This window comes from Mustela putorius, unplaced genomic scaffold (genome assembly GCF_011764305.1).
Source record: "Mustela putorius furo isolate JIRA1106 unplaced genomic scaffold, ASM1176430v1.1 tig00000759_pilon_pilon_pilon, whole genome shotgun sequence".
Classification (NCBI taxonomy): domain Eukaryota; kingdom Metazoa; phylum Chordata; class Mammalia; order Carnivora; family Mustelidae; genus Mustela; species Mustela putorius.
Genome location: NW_025421467.1, coordinates 6,035,631 through 6,049,940, shown reverse-complemented (window position 1 = coordinate 6,049,940; position 14,310 = coordinate 6,035,631). Strand labels below are relative to the sequence as shown.

At 39.2% G+C, this 14,310-nt stretch overlaps 1 protein-coding gene across 7 annotated transcripts in view; it reads right to left on the bottom strand.

Moving 5' to 3' along the window:
- FHL5 (four and a half LIM domains 5) overlaps positions 1-14,310 on the bottom strand; it is a 47,151-nt gene that overhangs the window by 25,118 nt on the left and 7,723 nt on the right. For 2 of the 7 annotated variants that reach the window (XM_004767070.3, XM_004767065.3), the window contains exons 2-3: positions 11,714-11,741; positions 10,771-10,836 (exon numbers count right to left, since the gene is read on the bottom strand). The exons of 4 other annotated variants lie outside the window; for them this stretch is intronic. The gene's annotated coding sequence lies outside the window, so the exon portion shown is untranslated. The remainder of the gene's footprint in view (positions 1-10,770; positions 10,837-11,713; positions 11,742-14,310) is intronic. One more of the 7 variants, XM_004767067.3, reaches the window with a different exon arrangement.

The following is a 14,310-nucleotide window of genomic DNA, read 5'->3' as shown; positions in this document are numbered from 1 at the left end:
GATCTAGGTATTTAACCAAAGGATACCAAAACACTGATTCCAAAGGATACATGCAGCCCAATGTTTATAACAAAACTATCAACAATAGGCAAATTATGGAAAGAGCACAAATGCCCACTGACTGATGAATGGACAGAGAGGTTGTGGTATATATACACAATGGAATAGTACTCAGCCATCAGAAAGAATGAAATCTTGCCTTTTGCAATGACATGGATGGAGTTAGATAGAGTATATTATGCTAAGCAAAATAAGTCAGAGAAAGACAAACATCATATGATTTCACTCATCTGTGGAATTGAAGAAATGAAACAGGTGAACTTAGGGGGACAAAAAAGAGAGAGGCAAACCATGAAACACACTCATAACTGTAGAGAAAAAACAGGGTTGCTCAGGAGATATGGATGGAGAATGGGTTAAATGGATAATGGGGATTAAGGAGGGCATTTGTGATTGAGCACTGGGTGTTGTATGTAAGTGACGAATCACTAAATTCTACTCCTCAAACAATATTACTATCTGTTAACTAACTGCAATTTATTTATTTATTTGTTTAATTATTTATTTTATTTGCCAGAGAGAGAGAGAGAGAGAGCGCGCGCGCGAGCGAGTACACACAAGCAGGCAGAAAGGCAGGCAGAGGCAGTGAGAGAAGCAGGATCCCCGCCAAGCAAGGAGCCCGATGTGGGACTCGATCCCAGACCCCGGGATCATGACCTGAGCTGAAAGCAGCGGCTTAACCCACTGAGCCACCCAGGCGTCCCACTGCAATTTAAACAAAATCCTGAAACTACGAAAAAATCTACATGGATCTATAGGAAATGTTTGATTTCTTAGACTAAGTTGCTATCGTACTTTGCATATAGATTAGAAATATTCTTTCCTATATGTGAAATACTTTATTTTTTTAGAGATTGCAAAAAATGAGTTGGTGATAAATAAGGAGAGTAGTACGTATTAAACAATCCTTTCTTATGTTTATCAAAAGAGAAATAATCCATAAGGATGTAGTAATATCTAGAGAAAGGTTTTGCCTGCCGATGGTGGTCATGGAAGATCTGGGATGCATGTTGATTGAATCAAAAGGGACCTGAGAGGGATCATTTTATTTTACTTTTTATTTTTTAAAGATTTTATCTATTTATTTGAGAAAGAGAGAGAGAGAGATTGTGTACCCATGAAGGGAGGGGCAGAGGGAGAGGGAGAAGCAGATTCCTCGCTGAGCAGGGAGCCCAAAATGGGCTCAATCCTAGGACCCTGAGATCATGATCTGAGCCAAAAGCAGATGCTTAACCAACAAAGTCATGCAGGCACCCCAAGGGGGACCTTTTTAGATGCAGAAAAGGGGAGCAGTTGTCTCTCACACATTCTGTATTTCTCAGTACTGTGGAAGTGTGCCAGCAAGAACATGGTTACAATATGCATGAGCTTTGTGCATATTGTACAAATATGTACAATGCTTGTACAAATTTGCGCAAATCAAGGACAATTCTGTATGTATCTTATGACTCTCCTGTCATGGATTACAAGTTTCAAAAGTAAAAGGGCTTTTCCATCTTACGGTGGAGTTGAAATGTACAATATAATATATGTACAATATAATTTGAGTCTTCTGGCTTCCAGTAACATCTTTATTTTGGGTGTATTTTTGAGGAATTTTATTTATTGAGGTGGTTGAATTACCATATTTTTAAATTCTAAACAATTATAACTCACGTTGTTTTGGTAACAGCTTTTTGTTCCCTATGGAAGCGGGTGATAATGTATAAAATCATCACATTGATTGTAATCCTGAAAATAGAGGATATACAATAAATCGTATTTAAGATTACTTCTCTGAGGGGCCCCTGGGTGGCTCAGTGGGTTAAGCCTCTGCCTTCGGCTCAGGTCATGATCTCAGGGTCCTGGGATCGAGTCCCGCATCGGGCTCTCTGCTCAGCAGGGCGTCTGCTTCCCTCTCTCTCTCTCTCTCTCTCTGCCTGCCTCTCCATCTACTTGTGATCTCTCTCTGTCAAATAAATAAATAAAATCTTAAAAAAAAAAAGATTACTTCTCTGATACATGATCTGTAACTTTGGCTAAGTAGATGCAAATAATGCCATAACTACTACTTTTGCACATATGTAAAAGTGCACTGCTCTTTAATTCAAAGTTCACAGGGATTTCTGGCTTAATTCCCATCGGGTTATTCCAAGCAGCTTTGCTCAGTCTGTATGAATACATCCATGGTCCTAGGAGAGTGTGGTATGACTATTTCTTTTCTTTTCTTTTTTTTTTTTTTTAAAGATTCCATTTATTCATTTGACAGGCAGAGATTATAAGTAGGCAGAGAGGCAGGCAGAGAGAAAGAGGAGGAAGCAGATTCCCCACCGAGCAGAGAGATGGACGCGGGGCTTGATCCCAGGACTCCGGGACTCCGGGACCATGACCTGAGCCTAAGGCAGAGGCTTTAACCCACTGAGCCACCCAGGCGCCCCTGGTATGACTATTTCAACTGCCCATTCAGGCTTTCTTTGGCTCAGTAATGTAGATTTGTTTCTGCTTTTCTTTAGGGAAGAACTCGGGGAGGAACTAAATCTAAATGGTGTAGGGAATAGTCAAATCCTCTCGGGAAGTGTTAGTACAAAATGATGAAGTCTTTGAGATTTGTGATTGATCTACCAAACTTCAGTGGAAACAGAAACAGGATGAAGAATCTTAAGTCAGACTATACTTAACTGAATTTATCTGTGATTTTCCCATTTTGGATTTTATTCTTATTATTATTATTTTAAAAGATTTTATTTCTTTATTTGACAGAGATCACAGGTAGGCAGAGAGGCAGGCAGAGAGAGAGGAAAGGGAGCAGGCTCCCCGCGGAGAAGAGAGCCCGATGTGGGGCTCGATCCCAGGACCCTGGGATCATGACCTGAGCTGAAGGCAGAGGATTTTACCCACTGAGCCACTCAGGCACCCCTCCCATTTTGGATTTTAATTTGAATTGTTGCTCTGATGGCCAGTCAGGAGCATTTTGGAAACCTCATTGAAGAAAATAGATTTCCCTATGCTCTGTGGTTATAGAAACCATCTACAGTGCCTTGTTAGATAATTGCCTACACTCCTGAGGCAGCTGTTTCTACCATTCTCCTCTCCTCCCTCCCTGCCCACACCCCCTACCTATGTTTGTTGGGTACCACAGCCTATCGATCCCACTTCGGAAGCATCCTTTCAATCTTCATTTAAGCCCTTCTCTTATCTCTGATGGGTCATAGTGCTTTACATTGACCTGAGAGATTATTAAAGATTTTGTCTTCTATTGAGTGGAACCAAGCACATTTTTACTACATGACTTTTATTCTCTAATGATAAGCTCAATTTTCCCTAGGGAGTCCTAGAACATTCTCCACATGCTCAGGAAGAATCTTTCTCAGACTCTTGTAATCATCTCCCCTCTGGGGAAAAAACCCTCAGTGACTCATGTTTTATTATAAAATGAAGTCTAAACTCCATTACTTAGCATAAAGACGCTTTACTACCTTGTTACCCCCCCCCCCCAGCCCTTTCCAGACCCAGCACTGCCCAACACACCCTCATCTCATCTATGCTTCAGCTCCTGCCGTGACTCTCAGGTCTTCTAATACATTACATCCATTTATGCTGTTGAGCATCTACCCAGGGCTTTTCTTCTGGATCTAATGCCCTCCTCCCTCTCACACTGACCTTGTCTGCTTGACGCTTCTCCTCATCCATCAAGGTCCAGTTAAAAATCCTTCTCTCTGTAGCTTTTTCATAGCCCTCAGGAAAGACTTGTTGCTCTCATTAGTTCATACATATGTCTGCTTTCTTTTTGCCACATTTTGTGACAGTATTTTTGTCCCATATGGGTCTCTCTCACTTGTGAGCTCCTCAAAGAGTAAGGATGTTGCTTATTTCATTTGTGTATCTCAGGTCTGAGCAGCACCTCAGAACATGATTTATGACTGAAAAAACAAATGCCTGGAAAACGTCCTGGTCTCTGAGGGCTTGGAGTCCAAGACAAGTACTGATAGAAACACGTATCTAAAGAGGATTTCTATCAACAGAACAAAGCATAAAGCCTCAAGTAGAAAAGAGCTAAGAATTAATATGCAGAGTGTCTGTCCACTTGAGTAGTGAATTCATTTGTATCTGTTACCTCTGTGGCAAATATGTCAAAGGATGGAAAATGAAGGTGAGGGAACAGAAGGCAAAGCCCCCAGGGTCTGTCTGTGGCAAGGAATGTTCTTTCACTTTCCCTGTGAGGGCAGCCAAAGAAGACAGCTGGAGGGCAACTCCACTACCAGCCAAGGAAGATATCAAAGAAATAGCAGAAGTAGGTGATTTATCTGCTGATATTATTAAAGAGGTTTTTTTTCTAAACTAGGAGGACTAATACACTTCTATTAACAGTTTTTTAAAAAAGATTTTTTTTATTTATTTAAAAGCGAGAGAGTGTGTGGAAGGGGAGGGGCAGAGGGAGAGGGAGAGAGAGAATCCTGAAGCAGACTCCCTGCTGAAGGTGGAGCCTGACATGCTGCTCCATCCCAGGACCCTGAGATCGTGACCTGAATTGAAATCAAGAGTTGGCCGCTTAACTGACTGAGGCACCCAGGTGCCTCTATCAGCAGTTTTTGAGCTGTTGAATCAGATACTTCAGTTGTCTGTTGGAAGTTACACCAGGCTTTTCAGGTCTGTGCACATAGCATTTTGAGACAAACCATGTCTTTACCAAGATCACAAGGTCTTTGTCTTCTGAGATCTCTGATGTTAGCTGTTTGATTGAGTAGTCACTCAATTTGACAAAGTTTAGGGAAGTTAAATGAGATATATTAAAAAGTAAATCTTCCACAGTCTGTGTAAACTAGGCCAGATGGGGCAAGTATATGTTTTACAGCAGAAGCAATTAAAATGCACATATTTTTAAAACTATGAAGGAGTTAAGATAACTCATAAAGAAGTTCTACTTTTAGGTTTTCCTCTCTTCTCCTGGTTCTGAGGGTTGAGTTGAGCAGACCTGCATGTACTTCCTTAGCTGTTTTTGCTTGTAACCCAAGACAGAACATATTCAGAAGAACTAGTTAAGAAATCAGAAGCTGTGGATAGTTGCACCATTTGCTTGAGCACTAGCATGTAACTTATCCACTGTTGTGGAAACCATTTAACCTTCTGGGTTCTTATGTTCCTTAACTATAAATGAGAACAATAATAGCTGCTCATGATCCCACCCAAGTATAAGAATGGAAAAGTCATGGGTAAATCAGCTGTAGGTATACTTGACTTGATGGAAAATGTGTAATTATAACTAGTTCCCATTTTGAAGAAGGAAGCTATTTCTCCCCGCCCCCCCCCCCCAACACTACTTTTAAAAAACTCAACAAACAATTTTTAAAAATAACTAAAGCCATAACTTTAGGCCATCAATCAAAAATAACCTAAAACCAGCTTCATAGAATTGTGGTGGAATGTTTGATATTAGTCTCTAGGGACATATTTGCAAAACCAGTTTGTTGGAAGCTGAATGTCTTGTGTGGAAAGGTCAAATATGAATTCTCCTGAGAGCTGATGAACTACTCTCCCATGAAACAAAACAGCTGACTAGAGCCTTCCATCTGGTTAATTTGTTCTATGGATACTAACAAAGGAAATAAAAAATGCTTTGATGGTTTTCTTGGAGGGATTACATTCAGAAGAATCTAGTTTTAGCAGTTATTACTGAAATAGTGGTAAATAGATCATGGTAATATACAACTACATTTTAATCAAACATTATATTCTTTAAAAATAAATCATAAAATACGTAGGTTTAATACCATCCTCGATTTTTTTTCCTCACTGGGGTATAAGAAAATTGTCAAGACTAAAGAAAAACAGTCCTTTTAAGATGAAACTGGATTATCTAAATGTCTGTCTGTTCAGGTCCCAATTTTCTGTGTTTAAATTCATCGTTAACTTTGCTTCTGTATTTTGAGCACAAAGGAACCAGGAGCATTTCGGTAGCTTTGAGCTGAGTTTTCTTTTCTACTTCCTGCAAAATTACTGTTATTTCTGTAAAATGTGTATTGAAAAAGCAGATCTGTTCCTAGGTTGATTTAGTGTCTCCTCAAAGTCTTGAGGTTCTAATGAAGTGCAGGGTTTGATAAACATAGGGCCAGCACTAAAAGAGACATTTTATCTAAAAGTATTTAGCATGGGTCAGCACATGGTAGGGGCAGGGACTGAATGTTTCTTGCGTATGAAGCCCCCAAATTAACCCCATTTCCTACAGTCTATGAAGTCTATGAAGACACTGTACATCTAATATAAATATTAGAAAGTATTTTCCTTGCCTCCTCTCTATGCTTTTTTGGAAAATTCAAAGAATACTCTTTGAAGTAGTAATTGTATCCTCAAGGGTAGTAATTGTATCAGTTTGTTTTGTTATGTTGTCTTCCTTTCATTTGAAGAACACCTTCGTCATACTCATTAACTACGGTCTATGTAAACACTAGGAGCTGTTTTCTAACACTGAGTAGGGAGCACCCTTGATTCCTTTATTTAATCCGCCTCCCCTTGCCTCTAATGACAACTACAAGCTTCTTTAGCAAGAAGGAGAATCTGCCATTGTAAAAACGAAGGCTACTGAGGAAGGGCTGAATCTGGAATCTTGGCCATGTCTGTAACACACACTCATCAGCAGAGTTACCCCCACAGGGCCAGCTGTTTGAGCGCACGAGATCACATGAAAAATATGCTATGGTCTGGGGGATATACTTCATCAGAGAGAAAATACAGTGTCTTTTGTACCTCTTTTTCTTTCCATTTTTGAGTTCAGTATCATGGGTTAGAAAAAGGTTGTGAATTATGGGTTAGAAAAAGATTGTGAATTAATCACTGTAAAACCAAGATGGCTATTTTGTTTTCCCTGATGTTTTAAAATAAACTCTAATTTCCCTCCATAATTAGTGATGAGAAACTCAATCCTCACTTAATTAATTCATCTTAAGAGGATGTTCAATGTAAGCAGGTTAGGTTAATAACCTGTTAATAACCACGGGTCCAGGCACTGTGCCAAGTGTGCCAGTCTTCACAGAACAGTGGGTTCATCTGAACCCTATCAAATTCTGAAAAACTAAAAGTTACATACTCCTTATAATATAGGAGAACCAACCAAACAAACAAAAAAATAGTTCCTATGATTTTCTTTTAAACAAATATGTTTTTAAATATAAGAAATAAACCATCTCTATTCTGATAAAACAGTATTAGAAATTATCCAAGAAACGTAAGAGTGTTCTTTATTTGGAAGGTGGGCAATATAAAATGAAAGATGTATTCTTTATCCAATAAAGCCTATAAAGTAGTTTTTTAAATCCATGACTTACCTAAATGACAACTCCATTTAAACAAATTAGTTAAGAAGAACTTTTAGCCATTCAACTAAGAGCAATAAATAAGATTTCATGATAATCACATGATTCTTTCCTGAGAATAAGCCAAGTCTAACCATACAACATATTGGCTTTCATATATCCTGGCAGTAATGTGCATTATAGCTTCTGTTGGTTTATGATCTTCAAATTCATAAAACACAATGCTGAAAGAAGAGTTCCTTTTTGAACCTTCTGAAACAAGGGAAGCCTGTCAACAAGTTCTATTTCACCTTGGGCTCACAGCTGCGGACATTTCTGAATTTTAAGGTATATAAAGGCACATTTATAAATTGTATTAGGAGTGTTTGATGAATGCCCTTTTTGTTTTTCTTAGATATTATTTATATTCTACCTTGTATGATAGATGCTCTGGAGGTTTGTTGTATTTCTTATAACCATAATATAAATTCACTGAGGGCAACCCCTTGTCTTACTCATTTCTGCACTCTATTTGAAGCCTAGTGATGCCCCATACTTGGTGGGCGATCTTTCAAAATGTCTTGGATAAAACTGATGGTAATTGTTAAAGGATTTCTACGTTATTGAAAGTGATGATGGCTCAAGATCAGAAAAATAAGCTGTAACACCTCCAGTCTTAGAATTTTTTCTTGGAGGGGGCAGAATATCACGTGATTCCCCAGCAACTAGAAGTGCTCATCAAGCACCTTTTCCTTGATTTCTGGAGGGGAGGCTCCAGATACTCTCTTTTGTCCTTGGAACTAAGAGACCAAATCAAAGGATAACAAGGGTCCTATCTCTTTGCATGTCCACCAGCCATTTTGCAGATGATTGTAGGCATGGAGTAGGTATTTGCTGTCTCTTTGGATCTTTTTGTTCTGTGTTCAAAACTAGTGGTACCTGCAGCTTTTTGACTCCTACAGAGCCCATGGCTGGGAGAGGAGTGCTGGACCTTGGATGAGAGGAACTCTGCCTGGTCCTTTACAGACCTGGAGAGGACAGAGTCCCAAGCACTTCTGTGAAGCCCAGCAGCCTGTTACTAAGGCCTGGTGTTAAGACATATGCATCCCTTGTCATATGCATAACATTTCTAAACTATCACCAAATTAATTAATTAATTAATTGAATTTTTAAAAAAGATTATTCGTTTATTTGAGAGAGAGAGCAAGAGAGAGAGAGGGACAGGGAGAAGCATACTCCCTGCTGTCCAGAAAGCCTGACTCAGAGCTTGATCCCAGGGCCCTGGGATCATGACCTGAGCCAAAGGCAGACACTTAACTGACTGAGCCAGCCAAGTACCCCATCATCAAATTCTTAACTTTCAGTTGATTTTGGGGCACAGATAACAGTAACATTTTATAAAACCACTTAATTATTAACATTCTAATTTTTGGTATTTTGACAAAGCTAAAATACATATATGGTGAAAAAAAATGGCATTTATATTCTGCCTTGCAAAGTGGAATATTGTAAATTATGTCCATAAATGGTGCTTTAGAGCAAATGAGATAATATATATTAATATAGCTTAAAAATAATCATGCAAGTATATGCAAGTATAAACATTGCTGAAAAGGAGAGCATATAGGAATGAGAATAATTATAGGTGGAAAATGACAAAATTTTAAGAATATTTACAATTTGTTATCCTAGTAGAGTTGTAATATGTGGTATTGATCAAAGCCAATCTTGGCTTCTTAGCAACTAACATTTCACTTAAAAAATACTTAGAGTCAGGGCACCAGGGTGACTCCGTCATTTAAGCATCTGACTTTTGACTTCAGATTTCAGCTCAGGTGCTGATCTCAGGGTCATGGGACTGAGCCTGTGTGGCCAGGCTCAGTTCTGGGCATGGAGCTTGCTTAGGATTTTCTTTCACCCCCTGGCTCTCTTCCCCCCTTCATGCCCCACCTCTCTCTCTTTCTCAAAACACAAACAAAAAAACAAATAAACTTGGAGTCATTCTTGGAGAAACCACAAGACACAATATGATGAATACAGGAAAGATGTACTTTTCACAGTATAGTGAAATTTACTTTTCACTGTCTATATACCCCTTGTACCTTTTGAATTTTGTTCCAAAGGCATGTGTCTATTTTATTTTTTAAAAATATTTTATTTATTTATTTGACAGAGAGAGATCATAAGCAGGCAGAGAGGCAGGCAGAGAGAGAGGGGGAAGCAGGCTCCCTGCTGAGCAGAGAGCTCCATGCGGGGCTCGATCCCAGGACCCTGAGATTATGACCTGAGCCGAAGGCAGAGGGTTAACCCACTGAGCCACCCAGGCACCCCACTCTGTTTTAAAAATTAAATAAAATCTTAACACAAATCAAAAGACTACATATATTTTCACCTTACTTTCTTGTTCCTAATCATAGAATATAAGGCCTAGAAGAGACAGATTAGTTTCAACTCATTTTATGGATATGGAAACTAAATTCAAAAGGTAATACTCATAGTTACTTTCCAGAAAAAGTTAGGAAAAATGGAATATATCTTCCAAATAATATTTTGTAGGCACTTAATAGAAAATGCCCACATTGCTAATCAAAATGAGTTTTTAAAAATATCACCAACTATTTTATTACCACATCTGTCATTTGCATGAATCTTAACAAGTTTCTTTTTAGACTAGATTACTACTTTGTAATGAGTGACCTCTACAGGACCAGGTTGTTAAATCAATATGAAGAATTTTCTTTAAGATCCGCCAAAATTGATTGCCAGTTTAGTGACCCACTTAAAGAATCTTACATTTACCACCATTTTGGTAATTTTTCACAATTTCTCAGCTCTGCTCTATGTGAACTTGTTTTCTCAAGGATAAAGAAAGTATTAACTTCCACCCCCCAATAAATTAGTTGCACAACCAGTCTTTGCTATAATAGTTTACTCCAACAAAAACAAACAAACAAACAAACAAAAAACTTGACCATTAGATCTAGGAGGGGGAGGAGGGTGATCCCAGAAGAGAATTTTGGGAAACTCAGGAAAAGGAATCCCCTTTGGGTACAATAAGATATTTAGAGATAAAAGTCTCTTAGTGCCCCAGTCATTTTGATATTTGGCCTTCCCTGTGAAAGCATGCTTCTGATCCAGTCCCATTTTGACAGAATCTAGGAGCTGGGAGGGGTTCTTGAAATTCCCTAGTTTGTTCCTCTCATCTAATTAAGTGAGAAAAACTGAAGTTCGGGCTGGCACATTGTTTTTTAAAGCTGACAAAGTGGTTCCTGGAAAAGCTTCCACTGGAATTCAGATTTCTGGCTGGTGATGGAAGCCATTTCATGTATATAAAAGATTGTATGGAGTGACGGTCTTGGTTACTGCTGTGATTTTTTTTCCAAAGGTGAAAAAAAGTAAAATCTCTCCTTACTTGTATCTGGCACTCGAGGTTTGAATTACTGACCTGGTGACAACCTCCCATGTGTAAGCAGAGAGGTTCATTCTGTAGCTCAAGCCGAGCTGCCATTAGCTGTAGAAAACAAACCAATTATCCTCAAAAGCAAGTACATGTTCCCTCCAACATTCAAGGCAATTCAATTTGTTGGGTTTTGGTTCATTATAGCTGTTACTGATTTACTCTGGAGTTGGGACGAAAAATCTAAAACCACATTTGGTTTTATTTTCTGGATCCTCATCTAAAAAAACAAAACAAAACAAAACAAAATGAGGTAGTGATGTGTGTGTATGTGTGGTTTGTATATTTGTGTGTATGTGAATACGCGTGGGTATGTGTGCTGTGTGGCATGTGTGGAGGTGTTTGGGTTGAGAATGGGGGTGCGGGTGGTGCAAGTTGATGTTAACTAATTTTTTCAGTATTTTTGCCTGAAGCAAAATAATCTTCTTCCTACAAGAATGTGATTTTAAAAGACACAAGGCAGAAGTATATCCTATTCTTTGGTGATAACACTAATCAATAATTTCAAATTACCCTCTCGACAGTTTAAAATTCGTTGGTGATAGAGGGGGTAACCATTTGAGTGGTTGTATGGTATTTAAAACCAGCTTTTAAAAAGATTTTTAAATTTTATTTTATTTATTTGACACAGAGAGAGAGAGAGATCACAAGTAGGCAGAGAGGCAGCAGAAAGAGGGGGAAGCAGGCTCCCTGCTGAGCAGAGAGCCTGATGTGGGGCTTGATCCCAGGACCCTGAGATCATGACCTGAGCCGAAGGCAGAGGCTGAACTCACTGAGCCACCCAGGAGCCCCTAAATCCAGCTTTAATTTAATTTTTATCTGTTCCCAGTCTTAGAGATTTAGATTAAGTTGGTTCTCAGCATCTATCAAAGGGAAATGACCACAGTCAAAATGCTCACAGCCTCACTGGGTAACTGTGGCTTACACCTACCTGATGTGTTGATCTCAGGTGGCTTGTGCTAATTTTGGAGAGAAAGTAAATGGGAAAATCTGTTACCATTCCCTTGGAGACCAAATGTTCATAGTATTAGCTGACAAATATTGGTTATGATTTAGTATTATTTTCATTTTCACCCAAAGCCTCATTCAGTGTGTGAATTTTTAAGGCATGTCAATGTGTCACACACACAGGGGCAGAGAACTTTCCTGCCTGGTTCAGGGCTGTGTCCCTGGCATCTAACACAGAGCTTGGCTCAAACATGTGTTGAATGAATGCAGGAAGAAAGAAGTCAGTTGTTTGGCCACAGAATCTTAAAGGTTTAGAGCCAAAGAGCCACTTTCCTCCCATTTGATAAATAGAGGCCAACCCAGAGTCTTTGGATGACTTGTGTTTGAATCATGCTACTTTCTGTGACCTTCATAATCCAACCTCGTTGGCATAGCATTCCAGATCTTTCATAATCTTTTTTCATTTTTAAACCCAACAATATCCAACAGCTCTCTGAACACAGTGTACTTTAGGTCTGTGGGTTTCACAAAGAGCTCTGGAGTGCCAGCTTGGGCCATCCACGGTACTTGGCAGTGAAGGTAAAACAGGTCTTCCCTGTGAAAAGTTTCCATCCTGGCGTGGGAGAGAGACTCACAGAAAATTTCTTTACTCTGTCCTTCCACCGGATAAGGAATCTGACTCTTAAGTTCTCATGGCTCTCGGTACTCCTCACATACAGTTGGCCTTAGCTCTAGTTCATTATCTTTCGTACTCAACAGTAAATGCCAGGTGGGACAGATGCTCTGTTCCCACTAGACTCCTGGTGTCTGGCATCACACAACCATATGCTGAGTACTCAGTAAATATTGCAGATGGAAGGAATGAGGACAGAAAGGAGAGATGACATGCAGAAATACTTGAACAAACACATGGGGTGCTCTGGAAATTTCTAGAAAACTTCAAGAAAAGCTTCTTCTAGAGCTGCATCATGAAGGTTGAGAAAGGCTAGTCTCTAGGAAAAGGTGGAGGAAGGTTCCTAGGCAGTAAAGAGTCCACAGCACTGTGGAGGTGATGTGGGAGCGTGTCCGGGTGTGGGCGACAAGCTGGGGAGCACTATGACAGACGCTTGAAAGACCACAGCTGCAGGGCAGGATTTCGACCATAGTTGGATAAGAAAAAAGTCATTCAGAAACTAAATATTTTTACATGTCAGAGCTTTAAAAACTCAGCTATCCATTGCCACGAATATATTTAGCCTACTGTTTTGCTTTCAACTGAAGACCATACTTTGTAAAAGGAGGTCTTTGACATACACTTTTAACTAAAAATCTCTGACTCAGCACTTCCACAAGTCACCTTGATGACTTAAACTTAGAAGAAGCCAGGAATGCTGCTTTGAATTAAAAATCATGAAAGGGAAAAAAAAAAATCATATGAGAGCTCTCATTTCCTCAGGTTTCAAAGTCCACAGAAAAAGGACTTTTTCTTTTGAAATTATGGATAAAATGTCCCCACCCCACCCCACCAGATTTCTGGGCTCTCTGATTCTGTTACACTTGAGGAGTGACTCAACTGATAAGTACCCGGGGAAAGGGGGCCTCTCCTTTGTGAGTGAGGGTAACTCACTCTCTCCCCATCACTCTGATGGAAATAGCCAGTGCACCGGCTTCCACTCTGCTCTCCTCCCTAGACACAGCCCAAGGCAGCCCCTCAGCTCTGCCCCAGGAAGGCCACTGTCACTGTGGGAGTCCATGGGCTCTTCCTGCCCTGGCCTGGGAGGGGCAGTCTTTGGAAGAAAACTGTTCCAATTCAGCTTTAATAACAAAAAATTGATAATACGTGGATTCACATATGACAGCTGTGTCTACTTCTCAGTTGTCTTAAAACTTGAAAAGTAGAGATAATACGATTAAGTGGCGCTTTCAAATCCACACATATGTTGCAATAAAGGTGGTTTTATTTTTCAGTTTCTTTGTTGAACTACGTATATGTGTATGTGGGGAAAAGGGAGGAGAGAGAGACAGGAATCCATATACTGCTTTTATTAACCAGGATGTTGACAATTGGGATTTTTCTAGTTATGCTAACTTTGTAGTTTAAAACTTAAAAACAAAATGAAGGAATGATTAGCATTATTTTTAAGCTCCTGGCTCAGCCAAAAAATAAACAAAACAATAAATATTCTAATTACCTTGATCAGAATAACTGTTAATTCTTACTTTTAGTGTGTTTGGGAATGTGACTTAACTATTTTCTCTGTAGGTTCTAGTTTATAAGGTTTTTGGATTTCAAGTACCAGTTTCCTAGGTGCAATTTTGGCAATGGCATACATTTATTTCTATTAATCAATTTTTTCAGGTCATTTGGGTTTTCACTGAATTACGTCATAAGTGAAATACCGATATATGTTTTACTAAATGATTTATGGTTGAGATGCCTGCTTCTCCCTGTCCCTCTGAACCTCCCCCCCCAATTCTACATGCTCTCTCTTTCTCTCAAATAAATGAATAAAATCTTTAAAAAAACAACTTATGATTCACAAAGTGTTTTCATGTATATTATCTGAAACATGATTTTTAAACATTTTAGTTTAAGAATTT